Source organism: Pristiophorus japonicus, chromosome 9 (assembly GCF_044704955.1).
Source record: "Pristiophorus japonicus isolate sPriJap1 chromosome 9, sPriJap1.hap1, whole genome shotgun sequence".
Lineage (NCBI taxonomy): Eukaryota > Metazoa > Chordata > Chondrichthyes > Pristiophoridae > Pristiophorus > Pristiophorus japonicus.
Window position 1 is genome coordinate 132800196 of NC_091985.1, and position 16929 is coordinate 132817124.

Genomic DNA, 16929 nt, shown 5'->3' on the forward strand with positions numbered 1-16929 from the left:
AAGAGAGAGGGAGGGGTGGGGAAGAGAGAGGGAGGGGTGGGGAAGAGAGAGGGAGGGGTGGGGAAGAGAGAGGGAGGGGTGGGGAAGAGAGAGGAGGGGTGGGGGAAGAGAGAGGGAGGGGTGGGGAAGAGAGAGGGAGGGGTGGGGAAGAGAGAGGGAAGGGTGGGGAAGTGAGAGGGAGGGGTGGGGAAGAGAGAGAGAGGGGTGGGGAAGAGAGAGGGAGGGGTGGGGAAGAGAGAGGGAGGGGGTGGGGAAGAGAGAGGGAGGGGTGGGGAAGAGAGAGGGAGGGGTGGGGAAGAGAGAGGGAGGGGTGGGGAAGAGAGAGGGAGGGGTGGGGAAGAGAGAGAGAGGGGTGGGAAAACATAGAAACATAGAAAATAGGTGCAGGAGTAGGCCATTCGGCCCTTCTAGCCTGCACCGCCATTCAATGAGTTCATGGCTGAACATTCAACTTCAGTACCCCATTCCTGCTTTCTCGCCATACCCCTTGATCCCCCTAGTAGTAAGGACCTCATCTAACTCCTTTTTGAATATATTTAGTGAATTGGCCTCAACAACTTTCTGTGGTAGAGAATTCCACAGGTTCACCACTCTCTGGGTGAAGAAGTTCCTCCGCATCTCGGTCCTAAATGGCTTACCCCTTATCCTTAGACTGTGACCTCTGGTTCTGGACTTCCCCAACATCAGGAACATTATTCCTGCATCTAACCTGTCTAACCCTGTCAGAATTTTAAATGTTTCTATGAGGTCCCCTCTCATTCTTCTGAACTCCAGTGAATACAAGCCCAGTCGATCCAGTCTTTCTTGATAGGTCAGTCCCGCCATCCCGGGAATCAGTCTGGTGAACCTTCGCTGCACTCCCTCAATAGCAAGAATGTCCTTCCTCAGGTTAGGAGACCAAAACTGTACACAATACTCCAGGTGTGGCCTCACCAATGCCCTGTACAACTGTAGCAACACCTCCCTGCCCCTGTACTCAAATCCCCTTGCTATGAAGGCCAACATGCCATTTGCTTTCTTAACCACCTGCTGCACCTGCATGCCAACCTTCAATGACTGATGTACCATGACACCCAGGTCTCTTTGCACCTCCCCTTTTCCTAATCTGTCACCATTCAGATAATAGTCTGTCTCTCTGTTTTTACCACCAAAGTGGATAACCTCACATTTATCCACATTATACTTCATCTGCCATGCATTTGCCCACTCACCTAACCTATCCAAGTCGCTCTGCAGCCTCACAGCATCCTCCTCGCAGCTCACACTGCCACCCAACTTAGTGTCATCCGCAAATTTGGAGATACTACATTTAATCCCCTCGTCTAAATCATTAATGTACAGTGTAAGCAGCTGGGGCCCCAGCACAGAACCTTGCGGTACCCCACTAGTCACTGCCTGCCATTCCAAAAAGTACCCATTTACTCCTACTCTTTGCTTCCTGTCTGACAACCAGTTCTCAATCCATGTCAGTACACTACCCCCAATCCCATGTGCTCTAACTTTGCACATCAATCTCTTGTGTGGGACCTTGTCGAACACCTTCTGAAAGTCCAAATATACCACATCAACTGGTTCTCCCTTATCCACTCTACTGGAAGAGAGAGGGGTGGGGAAGAGAGAGAGAGGGGTGGGGAAGAGAGAGAGAGGGGTGGGGAAGAGAGAGAGAGGGGTGGGGAAGAGAGAGAGAGGGGTGGGGAAGAGAGAGAGAGGGGTGGGGAAGAGAGAGAGAGGGATGGGGGAGAGAGAGGGGTGGGGAAGAGAGAGAGAGGGGTGGGGAAGAGAGAGAGAGGGATGGGGAAGAGAGAGAGAGGGGTGGGGAAGAGAGAGAGAGGGGTGGGGAAGAGAGAGAGAGGGGTGGGGAAGAGAGAGAGAGGGGTGGGGAAGAGAGAGAGAGGGGTGGGGAAGAGAGAGAGAGAGGGGTGGGGAAGAGAGAGAGAGAGGGGTGGGGAAGAGAGAGAGAGGGGTGGGGAGAGAGAGAGAGAGAGGGGTGGGGGAGAGAGAGAGAGGGGTGGGGAAGAGAGAGAGAGGGGTGGGGAAGAGAGAGAGAGGGGTGGGGAAGAGAGAGAGAGGGGTGGGGAAGAGAGAGAGAGGGGTGGGGAAGAGAGAGGGGTGGGGAAGAGAGAGAGAGGGGTGGGGAAGAGAGAGAGAGGGGTGGGGAAGAAAGAGAGAGGGGTGGGGAAGAGAGAGGGGTGGGGAAGAGAGAGAGAGGGGTGGGGAAGAGAGAGAGAGGGGTGGGGAAGAGAGAGAGAGAGGGGTGGGGAAGAGAGGAGTGGTTTTGGGGGAAGAGAGAGAGAGGGGCAGGGAAGAGAGAGAGAGAGTGGTGGGGGAAGAAAAAGAGAGATGTAGGGGAGGGAGGGTTGTGGGAAGAGAGAGGGGTGAGGTAGAGAGAGGAGATTGGGGGATAAGAGAGAGGGGTGGGGGAAGAGGGAGAGAGAGAGGGATAGGGGAACAGAGGGGTGGTGGAAGAGAGAGAGAGAGGTGGGGGAAGTTAGATAAAGGGGGTGAGGGAAGAGAGAGAGGGAGAGGGTGGGAGAAGAGAGGGAGGGCTGGGAGAAGAGAGGGAGGGGTGGGGGCGGTGGGTTAAATTTATAATTAACTCAATTCATTACAGTAAATAGTAATAAATACAGCAGAATGCTACTATAATTGTACGTCGTCTCTGGAGCATGATACAAATAGTACAATCAGACAGAGGGCCTGAAAGTGTTCATGCCGATCTACACTATTATTTACTGAGTAAAAAAAACACCTGCTACAAAGCTGCTTTAATATTTTCTGTTCAACATTTATTTAAATTTAACTCTTATGTATTTTCTAAATAAACTGAACATTAAAAAGTGTAATTAGTGCAGTCAGTCAGTGTGCAGATCTAGTACACAGTAAGTAAACTGGTTCACTAGCATTCTTTTTGACTATAAATAGACTTTTAATTGTACCCAAAATCACTTAGCAGTTTAAACTTCCTTTTACTTGTAATGTGTATTAAATTGGGCGGCAAGGGAAGTAATATTTACATTAGTATTTATTTACTCGCTCTAATTATTAATATCTTAATTTTGGTTTGGAATGGTAGCTTAACTGAAATCAGGATGTTTTTTAAAATATAGAATTGCCAACTGTTTGACTTGCTCTCACAAATTAAAATACGTCCATAAAACATCCAAAAGTAAATTGATTTTAATTGTGCCCACCATCACAAATAGTTTTAATGACATATGTATGGGCACAAACTTTACATTGATAACTGCTCTGAAGGCAAACCTGAAAAAAGGGTGTTTAGACAATATTACATTTCAATAGCTTGTGAAATTTTCCATTATTATAAAAGCTGCTTCCGTTTAATAAAAACATCAACTCAAACTTGTTTTTATAGTACATGTTTCAAAGTCCCTTTATGTTATGTCACGGAAAACATTCAACAAATGTTCGTTATATTTTTTGAACAATCTCACATTATTTTATACAATCCCAACATATACTTTGGCATGAAAAACTGTTTTTACAAAATGGTTACGTTGGAGAAGAATATTTCACACTTCTTGGACTTGATACATTACTCCAAAAGAAAATAGAACCATTATACTATTGTAGCTCACCAAACTAATGGAAGTATCACTGGGCATATACACAGAAAAACTTGCAGAATTGCTTTTGCACTCAATATAAACTGCGCATGTTTCTACGGCAAACTGCTTTCTCAGAACTTTTGAATTTAGATGAATTTTATATCAAAAAAGCAAAGTGCACATTTTTTCACGAACATTGTAAGTTACTTTAAATATTAATTCTACAAATAATATTTCAAAGAATATTTAAAGATGAAATTGCCACAATCTTACTCTCTATTTTAATCATGTAAAATTCTCAAACAAAAACACATTCCAAATAGCGCTAACTTTGGCTAGGGAATGAAATATTGGAGAATACACAGATTTTAAGCAACAGTGGTTTAAAAACACTGCTACGGAGGTTGGGGTAAAGGCAGGCAAAATCAATTCGTATCCTTTGTCAGTACAAAATTGTATCAACATCAAGCGTGGGCTTGCACAATCCAAGTCGAAAACCAAAATATTGCTTGTAACGTAAACTTAATAGGGTTTCCCTGTCTAAGATGACTGTGCAGACCGGCTTCTTTTAAATCTATTGTACCATCTAACCTATACTGAAACCAACCATTTTGCAGCAAGTTCGCTCCATTATCTCCCAAAGAGGTCCTCTCAAAACAGCCTGTGACACTTTTGGTGTGCTTCGTGAAACGTGTGCGTGCTAATTATTGCAAACATTTCCGTGCAACAATAAAAAAAAACATTACGAGAGAACGATTGGAATCTTTTTACTTTGTCACAACGTAAAATCAATCTAACACCGTATGGTGTCTGCTGCACTTTTACTGCCCTCGACAGCGAGAGCAACAACACAAATATTGGTACAGTTTGGAAGAACAAGATTCGGTGGTTCCCGTGGCCGGCTCCTGCCCTGTCAGTGACGGGGAGCTGTCTTCCTACCTGTCAAAACAGCGCTGTTCTCGTGTTTGCATTCAGTTCAGCAGAATTCACTCAGAAATAAGCACGGACGCACACCCAGCCCGCAACCACTGCTTTGTCATTAAACAGCTTCAAATGACACCGCGTCAGGAAGGGGGGAGGAATACATGCATGCATATGTACATAAAAAAGTAATTCCTTACATCAGACAGGAAGAGAAGATGTGGGCGGACTCTCTCCAGTGCTCGGTGGATGTGTGGTGGTTGCTGTGGCGATAAGGGTTTGTCCAGTTCAACTGTCTTCAATCTCGAGTCTCCCCTAATCATGGGGGTGGGAGACTGTAGTTCCCGTGAAACCTCACACAAGAGACTGTTTATGTATATATATAACCAAAACCAACAACAGAAAAAAAATGAAGAAGGAAAACAAAATCACTCGCTCCCCTCTCCGCTGCAAATGTGTCAAGATTTGCTGGAGAGAGAGAGAGAGAAAGCGCCTGCTGCTGTCCTGCCGGTCGGTCCGGACCCGGAGCACGCGCTTTGCTTCACTCCGCTCCGCCACGTTCCACTCCCGGGCTAAGGTTCCACAGCCGCGCCGGGCTCCCAGCCTACGATCCCAGTGCAAAGCAAGCCTCACTTCACTCAGGATGCACGCGCCACGGGGACAGGACCAGGGAGGCAGGGTGGGGGCAAAGCATGCACTAAAGATGAAGAGAATACTGTGCAGGATGCGCGTGCACGCCCAAGGTTAATTAATTCTCACTGTAAATCCTCCAGTCGGTGGGAACCCTGCAGTCAGAGATGGGAAGTAAAGGAAAGCCAATTGGACAGTCCCCTCAAATGACATGTGACCACTCTTACTGGGAAATACGTACGTCATGTCTTGAATACATTAAAAAAAATCAGTATCGTTGTGGATTCAGGACCGTCATGTGCGATCAGCGTTCTGTTGCTTTCCTTGTGTTGCAAATAAGTATTGCACCACTTAAACCGAATATCCTGTTTCTTATGATTTAGTCTGTTCTCTTCCTAGTCCGTTATTGCCTAATGTTGAAAAGAAATGCATTTTTTGTAAACTTATTGGAGGGATAAGGGGTTTCTGCTCCATTTTGGAAAATAAGGGAGTACCAAAGGTTTGTGATGTGAGAGAAATGTTCCTAAGGACAATGTTTTGGTGCGCGTTGAACCAGCATCATTTTAAGGCAGACGTTAACCTGATTGTTTCAAACGCCTTAATGTTCGCACCAAAAGACTGTCCATTGGAAATGGCACCGCACTGTTTTCTAATGTGCCTCGTATCATCGTAACACAAAAATGTCAATGCATTCTGCGTTTATAAAACAGTGCTGTTTAAGTTGTCAGTGTTTGAGGAGAATTTAAACATGCCAACCTAAAAATAGGGCACGAGCTGATCAGTTGCTTCAGAAAAGCTGAAAAGGGGTGGCAACTCAAAAAGTGAGCAACAACTTAGAAACAACCCTGAATTTATGCCTATGATCATAGAAGTTTACAGCACGGAAGGAGGCCAGTTCGGCCCATCATGTCTGATAAGTCCTTACTATACAGTATAAATGTACACGAGGCCATTATTTGAGAGAAGGTCACTCTGTGACCAGTTACCTTTATTACCGAGACCTCAAGTGATGAAGGTGGCTGGAGCTTCCCCTTTTCTACCTGAAAGTCCAGGTTAGGAGTGTCTCCCACAAGTTCACCCCCTTGTGGTCAATGTTCTCAAGGTGTACAACTTAGGTCAGCTTATACATGGGTTACAATGATAGTTGAATACATGACATCACCTCACCCCCCCCCCCCCCCAAAGTCTATTGGGATCACAGGTTAAGTCTCTCTGGTGGTTCACACTCCCTTGTAGAGTGCCTGAGTTGGGGCTCCGGTTGTTGGGCGCTGGCCTGAATGTCTGCTGTTTGCGGTGCCTCAGGCCTGTCCGGATTGCCCACAGTGACTGGGCTCTCCTCCACTTGGTTCCGGTGTTTGGTCACCTGTGGTGGAGTAAATTCTACGTCGTGTTCTTCCTCCTTTTTCTATGGGGTTGCTGAACCTCCTTTTAGTTTGATCCACATGTTTGCGGCAGATTTGTCCATTGGTAAGTTTAACTACCAAAACCCTATTCCCCTCTTTGGCAATCACAGTGCCTGCAAGCCATTTGGGCCCTGCAGCGTATTTAAGGACGAAAACAGGGTCATTGACATCAATACATCGTGCCCTCGCATTCCTGTCATGGTATTCACATTGTGACTGACGCCTGCTCTCAACAATTTCTTTCATAGTAGAGTGTATAAGGGATAACCTGGTTTTGAGCGTCTTTTTCATTAGCAGTTCTGCGGGTGGAACCCCTGTGAGCGAGTGTGGTCAGGATCTATTGGCCAACAGGGAGGCATGATAAGCAGCTTTGTAGGGAACCCCCTTGGATTCTGAGCATCCCCTGTTTGATTATCTGCACTGCTCGTTCTGCCTGGCCGTTTGAGGCCGGCTTCAACGGTGCCGTGCTGACTTGGTTGATTCCGTTGCCTGCCATGAAGTCCTAGAATTCAGTGCTTGTGAAGCACGAGCCATCGTCGCTGACCAAGACATCCAGCAGACCATGGGCGGCGAACATTGCCCGTAGACTTTCTACCGTGGCAGAGGATGTGCTTGAATTTAAAATGTCACACTCAATCCATTTGGAGTAGGCATCTACCACAACCAAAACATTTTTTCCCATGAAAGGACCTGCGTAGTACACATGGATGCGTGACCATGGCTTGGCGAGCCAGGACCAGGGGCTAAGGGGGGCTTCCCTGGGTGCGTTGCCCAGCTGAGCACACGTGTTGCACGTGCGAACACAAAGTTCCAGGTCTGCATCTATCCCTGGCTACCAAACGTGTGACCTGGCAATTGTCTTCATCATGACAATGCCCGGGTGCTCATTGTGAAGTTCTCTGAAAAACACCTCTCTGCCCCTCTGGGGCATGACTACTCGGTTTCCCCACAGTAGGCAATCGGCCTGAATCGAGAGTTCATTCTTGCGCCTATGAAACCGTTTAAATTACTCAGGGCATGCCCCGTACGTGACTGCCCACTCCCCATTCAGGACACATTTCTTAACTAAAGACAGTAGCGGGTCTTTATTTGTCCAGACTTTAATCTGACGGGCTGTCACAGGTGAGCCTTCGCTTTCGAAAGCTTCAACAGCCATGACCATCTCAGCATCATGCTCAGTTGCCCCCTCAGTGGTGGCTAGTGGGAGCCTGCTGAGTGCATCGGCGCAGTTTTCAGTGCCCGGTCTGTGCCGAATTATGTAGTCATTGGTGGCTAATGTGAGTGCCCACCTCTGTATGCGTGCCGATGTATTCGGATTTATGGCCTTGTTGTCGGCCAAAAGGGACGTTAGGGGTTTGTGATCTGTCTCCAGCTCAAATTTCCTGCCAAGCAGGTACTGGTGCATTTTTTTTACTGCATATACACATGCTAGCGCCTCCTTTTCTACCACCCCGTAGCCCCTTTCTGCCTGGGACAGACTTCTGGAGGCATAAACTACCTGCTGTAATTGACCATTGAAAATCATATGCGGCAACACACACCCGACCCCATAGGACGACGCATCGCATGTTAGAACAAGTTTCTTACATGAGTCGTTAACAGTTTGTTGGAGCATAACAAGTTGCGTGCTCTATCAAAAGCCCTTTCCTGGCTGTCCCCCCGGACCCAATCGCGACCTTTGCGTAGGAGCACGTGTAGCGGCTCTAACAGCGTGCTCAATTTGTGAAGAAAGTTATGTAAAATAGTTCTGGAGCCCCAGGAACGAATGCAGCTCCATCGTATTGCGGGGTCTGGGTGCTCTCTGGATCGCTTCCGTTTTGGACGCAGTGAGTCTGATCCCGTCTGCTGCCACCCTCCTCCCCAGGAATTCTACCACTGGAGCTAAGAAGACGCATTTCGCCTTTTTCAGTCACAGTCCTACCCGGTCCAGTCTGCGTAGCACCTCCTCCAGGTTGTGGAGGTGTTCTTCAGTATCGCGACCCGTGATGAGGATGTTGTCTTGAAAAACCACCGTCCTTGCAATCGACTTGTGGAGACTTTCCATATTTCGCTGAAAGATCGCGGCGGCCGAACGAATCCCGAACGGACATCTGTTATACTCAAACAACCCCTTGTGTGTCGTGATGGTGGTCAGCTTCTTCAACTCACTCGCCAGCTCCTGGGTCATGTAAGCTGAGGTCAGGTCCAATTTTGAAAAAAATTTACCACCGGATAGCGTCGCAAAGAGGTCCTCCGCTCGCGGTAGCAAGTACTGGTCTTGGAGTGACACCCGATTGTAATCGCCACATATTCTGGCCGACCCATCCGCCTTGAGCACCGGCACGATCGGGCTCGCCCAGTCACTGAATTCGACTGGCGAGATGATGCCTTCCCTCAGCAGGCGGTCCAATTCGCATTCTATCTTTTCCCACATCACGTACGGCACCGCTCTGGCCTTGTGGTGTACTGTCCTGGCGTACGGGTTTATGTGAATCACTACCTTGGCCCCCATGAAAGTGCCGATGCCGGTTTGAAATAATGAGTCAAATTTGTCCAGGACCTGTGAGCATGATACTCGCTCCACAGAAGAAATTGTATTGATACCGCCCCATTTCCAGTTCATGACAGCAAGCCAACTCCTCCCCAGTAGTGCGGGACCATCCCCCGGGACAATCCAGAGTGGCAACCTGTTCTCCGAATCTTTATGGGTCATGACTACCGTGGCGCTGCCTAGCACCGGAATGATCTCCTTTGTATATGTTCGTCACTGTGTGTCAATCGGCAATAATTTTGGCCTCCTGGCCTTGGGCACCCACAACCTTTCGAACTTTTTGATACTCATCAGGGTCTGGCTGGCCCCCGTGTCTAACTCCTTTAATACTGGGATGCCATTGAGGAGCACTTTCATCATTATTGGTGGCATCTTGGTATATGAACTGTATATGTGCTCCACATGAACTCGCTGAACTTCAGCTTCCAGCGATTTCCCCCAGTATTCATTTGGCCTCATAGGGCTTACATCGGGCCTGTCCTCCTCGTACATCAACCTGGCTGCAGGCTTCCTGCACATACGTGCTAAGTGACCACTGACGTTGCAGTTTCTGCAGGTATATTGCTGATACCTGCAAGCTCTGGCTGGGTGTTTGCCTCCACACCTCCAGCATGAGCTGGAGGCCCCGTTGTTGAAAACAAAAGGTCCATTACCAGTCGATCATCTCTGACTGTCTCTGTAACTGTCCTTAAGCGCACCATTAACAGATGTTGATGACCCCATTACTGGCTGCATTGTCCATTGCGATGGCATGAATCGCCGTTCAGCTAGCCATTTTCTCTGTTGAATTCCCCCTTTGGGTTTGACTACATGCTGGGGCATGTCCGATTGCCCTTGTCTGCCTAGAGAACTGTGTGCCACGTTAACAATGTTGACTCCCTGGTCGTTTGCCGCATTTGAGCCAAGATTCTTGTCATACATCATTCTGGTCTCTTCCTCCCCTGAGATAAATGTTTGGGCTATCAGAGCCGCCGCTTCCAAGGTCAAGTCTTTGGTCTCAATCAGTTTCCTGAAAACCCCAGCGTGCCCGATGCCCTCAATAAAAAAGTCTCGCAGCATCTTCGCTCTGCATGCATCTGTGAACTTACATAGGCTCGCCAGTCGGCGGAGATCTGCCGCGAAGTCAGGAACGCTTTGCCCTTCTCGCCAACGGTGCGTGTAAAACCGGTGTCTCGCCATGTGCATGCTGCTCGCCTGTTTCAGGTGTTCCCCGATCAACTTACTGAGCTCTTCAAACGTCTTATCCGCTGGCTTCTCTGGCGCTAGAAGATCCTTCATCAGGGAGTACGTTCTGGATCCACAAACCGTTAGGAGATGAGCCCTGCGTTTGTCGGCCGAATCCTGTCCCAACCATTCCTTAGTGACAAAACTTTGCTGTAGTCTCTCAATAAAGTTGTCCCAATCATCACCAACACAGTACCTCTCTTCTGTGCTGCTAGTGGCCATGCTCGCGTGGTTTAAATCCCAGTTTCTCATCGCCAATGATATGTCCTTACTATGCAGTATAAATGCACATGAGGCCCATTCTTGAGAGAAGGTCAGTCTGTGACCAGTTACCTTTATTACCGAGACCGCAAGTGATGAAGGTGGGTGGAGCTTCCTCTTTTATACCTGAAAGTCCAGGTTAGGCGTGTCTCCCACAAGTTCACCCCCTTGTGGTCAATGTTCTCAAGGTGTATAACTTAGGTCAGTTTATACATGGGTTACAATGACAGTTGAATACATGACAATGTCCATGCCGGCCAACAAGCGGCTATCCACTTTCCAGCTCTAGGTCCATAACCCTGCAGGTTACGGTATTTCAAGTGCACATCCAAGTAGTTTTTAAATGTGGTGAGGGTTTCTGCCTCTACCACCCTTTCAGGCACTAAGTTCCAGAGCCCCACAACCATCTGCGTGAAAAAATGTCCCTTCAAATCCCCTCTCAACCTTCTACCAATTACTTTAAATTTATGCCCCCTGGTTGTTGACCCCTCTGCTAAGGGAAATAGGTCCTTTCTATACACTATATCTAGGCCCCTCATAATTTTATACACCTCAATGAGGTCTCCCTTCAGCCTCCTCTGTTCCAAGGAAAACAAATTCAGCCTATCTAATCTGTCCTCATAGCTTAGATTCTCCACTCCCAGCAACATCCCCGTAAATCTCCTCTGTACCCTTTCCAGTGCAATCACGTCCCTGTAATGAAGTGACCAGAACTGCATACAGCACTCCAACTGTGGCTTAACCAGTGTTTTTATACAGTTTAACCCCCCTGCTCTTGTATACCATGCCTCGGCTAATAAAGGCAAGCATTCCATTGACCAGGACTACTACTTTATAGTTACTGAATAACTTAAATTCCATTTTCATTACATGGGATTCTAGAATTGTACTGGTATCTGCATACATTCTGCAATTCATTTTTTCCTCTGTCTAAACTGAAAATAAGTAGTTACACTGCAAGAGCATTGGCACATGAGCATCTCATTGTTTACGGTGCAGACATACTCAATATTCGCCACGAGTGTTACCGAGAAAGTCAAAACAAAAATGTGTTGTTTAACTTTCATGGGTTTAGAAAGGGAATGTGAATACTAAAGGGGCAAAATTTGTTTTGTCGGAGAGATGAGATGAGAAGGAATTTCTTCTCTCAGAATGTTGTAAATCTATGGAATTTTCTTCCCAGAGAGCTGTGGAGGCTGGGTCATTGAATATATTTAAGGTGGAGATAGACAGATTTTTGAGCGATAAGGGAGTAAAGGATTATGGGGACCGGGGGAGGGAAGTGAAGCTGAGTCCATGATCAGATCAGCCATGATCTTATTGAATGGCGGAGCAGGCTCGAGGGGCCAAATGATCTACTCCTGCTCCTATTTCTTATGCTCTTATGTTCGTATGAGAGTATGTTTCCTCAGGAAATGTTGGCACTTTTTAAGCACTTTTTTATTTGCATTCCAGCCTTTTAGCACTGGAAGCAACAGTGCAACTCAAGATAAATAGTACTGCTGCTAATGATTTCATAGAATTTCTAAGAATCAATGTCAGTTCTGAACATGTCCAATGATGCAATTAGTTTTTGTTTCAACATGCTTGGACACAGGATCATGGGCACAATTCCTTACGTGGTGAATTCCTAGTCTTCCCTGAGTCATTGCGATGGCATTAAGCAGAACCAATAGGATGTCTCCTTTGTAAAAAATATAAATCAGAATCATCCTGGTCCACTTTTGTGCACTACATAGTGGCCAATACATAGAGGTATCCTGCTTCATTCTTATCACAACATGTTGGCTACTAAATAATGCAAAAGATTGGCTGAATTTGTCTCTCGGTGTTGATCACTGAGAGGTGCAAAATTTTATGCATTGCAGCTGAGTTTAATCCTATCCTCACCCAATGTCCACACTTTCCAGAGGAGCCTTTGGATTGAACCAACAAATGTGACACTAGTTTACTCCAGTGTCACTAACTGGAAAAACAACCCCCTTCAAGTGCCCCTTCATCTGAGGAGACAACACTAAAATAATATTCTGAACATGAATTACAATCAGAGCTGAAGCTTACATTGAAACTAAATCATAATATTATCACTGTCGATAAAACAATGTATGCCCTGCAGTGTCCACTGGTTGCAGGAGGCCTCAAGCACACCTACCAACGGACACCATTTGTTTCCTCTCCAGGGCCACTGGGCATGGATATGGCTGTGCACGTGAGGCAGGCAGCCAGGGAGACCCTCCCCATGAATAGCTGTTTTTATCATTCCCAGGAGCAGACCAACAAGAAGGTTCTCCAACTTGCCCACCCCTTTCCATGCCAGATGGCCAAAGATCAGAAGTGTGAGGCTGAAGTTTAGTCAGAAGTTGAGAAGCAGCCATTCAGATAGTAAAACAGGGGCTGCATCCTCTCACACTCCACCTATATATGGTATAAGGTTTCCTCTCGGCCGCAGAAGTTAAATACACCCTGGGTGTCCGAGAAGTGGCTTGGCACCACATTTGACACAACTGCTCCGTGCAACTCTCTCCACCCCAATTCCCAAATGGTGCAGGGGAGTATTCCCGCATAGAGAGAGACAATGGTTAACAATCAGATGTGAAAGCTCTGGTTAATAATTTTTCCCTTCCTGGCCCAACAAAACTGTATTATCCTTACTAATACATTGGCTGGGATGAGCTAATTAGTACAGACTTCAGTTTGTACGGTTTAGCTCAACATTAGCTAATTGGCCCATTGGAGAATTCATGGGGCATGGTCTTATGTTTGTTATTTTGATTACTATTACCTCCTCACCACTGGCAGTTGGTGTCATGGTCAGCGATACTCAGTACACTCCATGTCATTGATATGCAATGATGTCCACACTAAAGCATTAATGATTATGATGATTTATGGGAGACTTAACTTTTGGGATAAGAACATAAGAACATAAGAATTAGGAACATGATTAGGCCATCTAGCCCCTCAAGCCTGCTCCGCCATTCAACAAGATCATGGCTGATCTGGCTGTGGACTCAGCTCTACTTACCCGTCCGCTCCCCATAACCCTTAATTCCCTTATTGGTTAAAAATCTATCTATCTGTGACTTGAATACATTCAATGAGCTAGCCTCAACTGCTTCCTTGGGCAGAGAATTCCACAGATTCACAACCCTCTGGGAGAAGAAATTCCTTCTCAACTCGGTTTTAAATTGGCTCCCCCATATTTTGAGGCTGTGCCCCTAGTTCTAGTCTCCCCGACCAGTGGAAACAACCTCTCTGCCTCTATCTTGTCTAACCCTTTCATTATTTTAAATGTTTCTATAAGATCACCCCTCATCCTTCTGAACTCCAACGAGTAAAGACCCAGTCTACTCAATCTATCATAGAAACAAAGAAACATAGAAAATAGGTGCAGGAGCAGGCCATTCAGCCCTTCTAGCCTGCACCGCCATTCAATGAGTTCATGGCTGAACATGAAACTTCAGTACCCCCTTCCTGCTTTCTCGCCATACCCCTTGATCCCCCGAGTAGTAAGGACTTCATCTAAATTCCTTTTGAATATATTTAGTGAATTGGCCTCAACTACTTTCTGTGGTAGAGAATTCCACAGGTTCACCACTCTCTGGGTGAAGAAGTTTCTCCTCATCTCGGTCCTAAATGGCTTACCCCTTATCCTTAGACTGTGACCCCTGGTTCTGGACTTCCCCAACATTGGGAACATTCTTCCTGCATCCAACCTGTCCAAACCCGTCAGAATTTTAAACGTTTCTATGAGGTCCCCTCTCACTCTTCTGAACTCCAGTGAATACAAGCCCAGTTGATCCAGTCTTTCTTGATAGGTCAGTCCCACCATCCCGGGAATCAGTCTGGTGAATCTTCGCTGCACTCCCTCAATAGCAAGAATGTCCTTCCTCAAGTTAGGAGACCAAAACTGTACACAATACTCCAGGTGTGGCCTCACCAAGGCCCTGTACAACTGTACACCTCCCTACTCCTGTACTCAAATCCCCTCGCTATGAAGGCCAACATGCCATTTGCTTTCTTAACCGCCTGCTGTACCTGCATGCCAACCTTCAGTGACTGATGTACCATGACACCCAGGTCTCGTTGCACCTTCCCTTTTCCTAATCTGTCACCATTCAGATAATAGTCTGTCTCTCTGTTTTTACCACCAAAGTGGATAACCTCACATTTATCCACATTATACTTCATCTGCCACGCATTTGCCCACTCACCTAACCTATCCAAGTCACTCTGCAACCTCATAGCATCCTCCTCGCAGCTCACACTGCCACCCAACTTAGTGTCATCCGCAAATTTGGAGATACTACATTTAATCCCCTCGTCTAAATCATTAATGTACAATGTAAACAGCTGGGGCCCCAGCACAGAACCCTGCGGTACCCCACTAGTCACTACCTGCCATTCTGAAAAGTACCCATTTACTCCTACTCTTTGCTTCCTGTCTGACAACCAGTTCTCAATCCACGTCAGCACACTACCCCCAATCCCATGTGCTCTAACTTTGCACATTAATCTCCTGTGTGGGACCTTGTCGAAAGCCTTCTGAAAGTCCAAATATACCACATCAACTGGTTCTCCTTTGTCCACTTTACTGGAAACATCCTCAAAAAATTCCAGAAGATTTGTCAAGCATGATTTCCCTTTCACAAATCCATGCTAACTTGGACCTATCATGTCACCATTTTCCAAATGCGCTACTATGACATCCTTAATAATTGATTCCATCATTTTACCCACTACTGAGGTCAGGCTGACCGGTCTATAATTCCCTGCTTTCTCTCTCCCTCCTTTTTTAAAAAGTGGGGTTACATTGGCTACCCTCCACTCGATAAGAACTGATCCAGAGTCAATGGAATGTTGGAAAATGACTGTCAATGCATCCGCTATTTCCAAGGCCATCTCCTTAAGTACTCTGGGATGCAGTCCATCAGGCCCTGGGGATTTATCGGCCTTCAATCCCATCAATTTCCCCAACACAATTTCCCGACTAATAAGGATTTCCCTCAGTTCCTCTTCCTTACTAGACCCTCTGACCCCTTTTATATCCGGAAGGTTGTTTGTGTCCTCCTTAGTGATTAATGAACCAAAGTACTTGTTCAATTGGTCTGCCATTTCTTTGTTCCCTGTTATGACTTCCCCTGATTCTGACTGCAGGGGACCTACGTTTGTCTTTACTAACCTTTTTCTCTTTACATACCTATAGAAACTTTTGCAATCCGCCTTAATGTTCCCTGCAAGTTTCTTCTCGTACTCTATTTTCCCTGCCCTTATCAAACCCTTCGTCCTCCTCTGCTGAGTTCTAAATTTCTCCCAGTCCCCGGGATCGCTGCTATTTCTGGCCAATTTGTATGCCACTTCCTTGGCTTTAATACTATCCCTGATTTCCCTCGATAACCACGGTTGAGCCACCTTCCCTTTTTTATTTTTACGCCAGACAGGAATGTACAATTGTTGTAATTCATCCATGCGGTCTCTAAATGTCTGCCATTGCCCATCCACAGTCAACCCCTTTAGTATCATTCGCCAATCTATCCTAGCCAATTCACGCCTCATACCTTCAAAGTTACCCTTCTTTAAGTTCTGGACCATGGTCTCTGAATTAACTGTTTCATTCTCCATCCTAATGCAGAATTCCACCATATTATGGTCACTCTTCCCCAAGGGGCCTCGCACAATGAGATTGCTAATTAATCCTCTCTCATTACACAACACCCAGTCTAAGATGGCCTCCCCCCTAGTTGGTTCCTCGACATATTGGTCTAGAAAACCATCCCTTGTGCACTCCAGGAAATCCTCCTCCACCGTATTGCTTCCAGTTTGGCTAGCCCAATCTATGTGCATATTAAAGTCACCCATTATAACTGCTGCACCTTTATTGCATGCACTCCTAATTTCCTGTTTGATGCCCTCCCCAACAACACTACTATTGTTTGGAGGTCTGTACACAACTCCCACTAATGTTTTTTGCCCTTTAGTGTTCTGCAGCTCTACCCATATAGATTCCACATCATCCAAGCTAATGTCTTTCCTAACTATTGCATTAATCTTCTCTTTAACCAGCAATGCTACCCCACCTCCTTTTCCTTTTATTCTATCCTTCTTGAATGTTGAATACCCCTGGATGTTGTGTTCCCAGCCCTGATCATCCTGGAGCCACGTCTCCGTAATCCCAATCACATCATATTTGTTAACATCTATTTGCACAGTTAATTCATCCACCTTATTGCGGATACTCCTTGCATTAAGACACAAAGCCTTCAGGCTTGTTTTTTTAACACCCTTTGTCTTTTTAGAATTTTGCTGTACAGTGGCCCTTTTTGTTCTTTGCCTTGGGTTTCTCTGCCCTCCACTTTTCTTCATCTCCTTTCTGTCTTTTGCTTTTGCCTCCTTT

At 46.4% G+C, this 16929-nt stretch overlaps 1 protein-coding gene across 1 annotated transcript in view; it reads right to left on the reverse strand.

Annotated features, from left to right (window-relative positions):
- Positions 1–5247, reverse strand: part of plcb4a (phospholipase C, beta 4a) — a 600847-nt gene extending 595600 nt beyond the window's left edge. Inside the window, exon 1 of the mRNA XM_070889861.1 lies at positions 4688–5247. The gene's annotated coding sequence lies outside the window, so the exon portion shown is untranslated. The remainder of the gene's footprint in view (positions 1–4687) is intronic.
- Positions 5248–16929: the final 11682 nt, after the last annotated feature.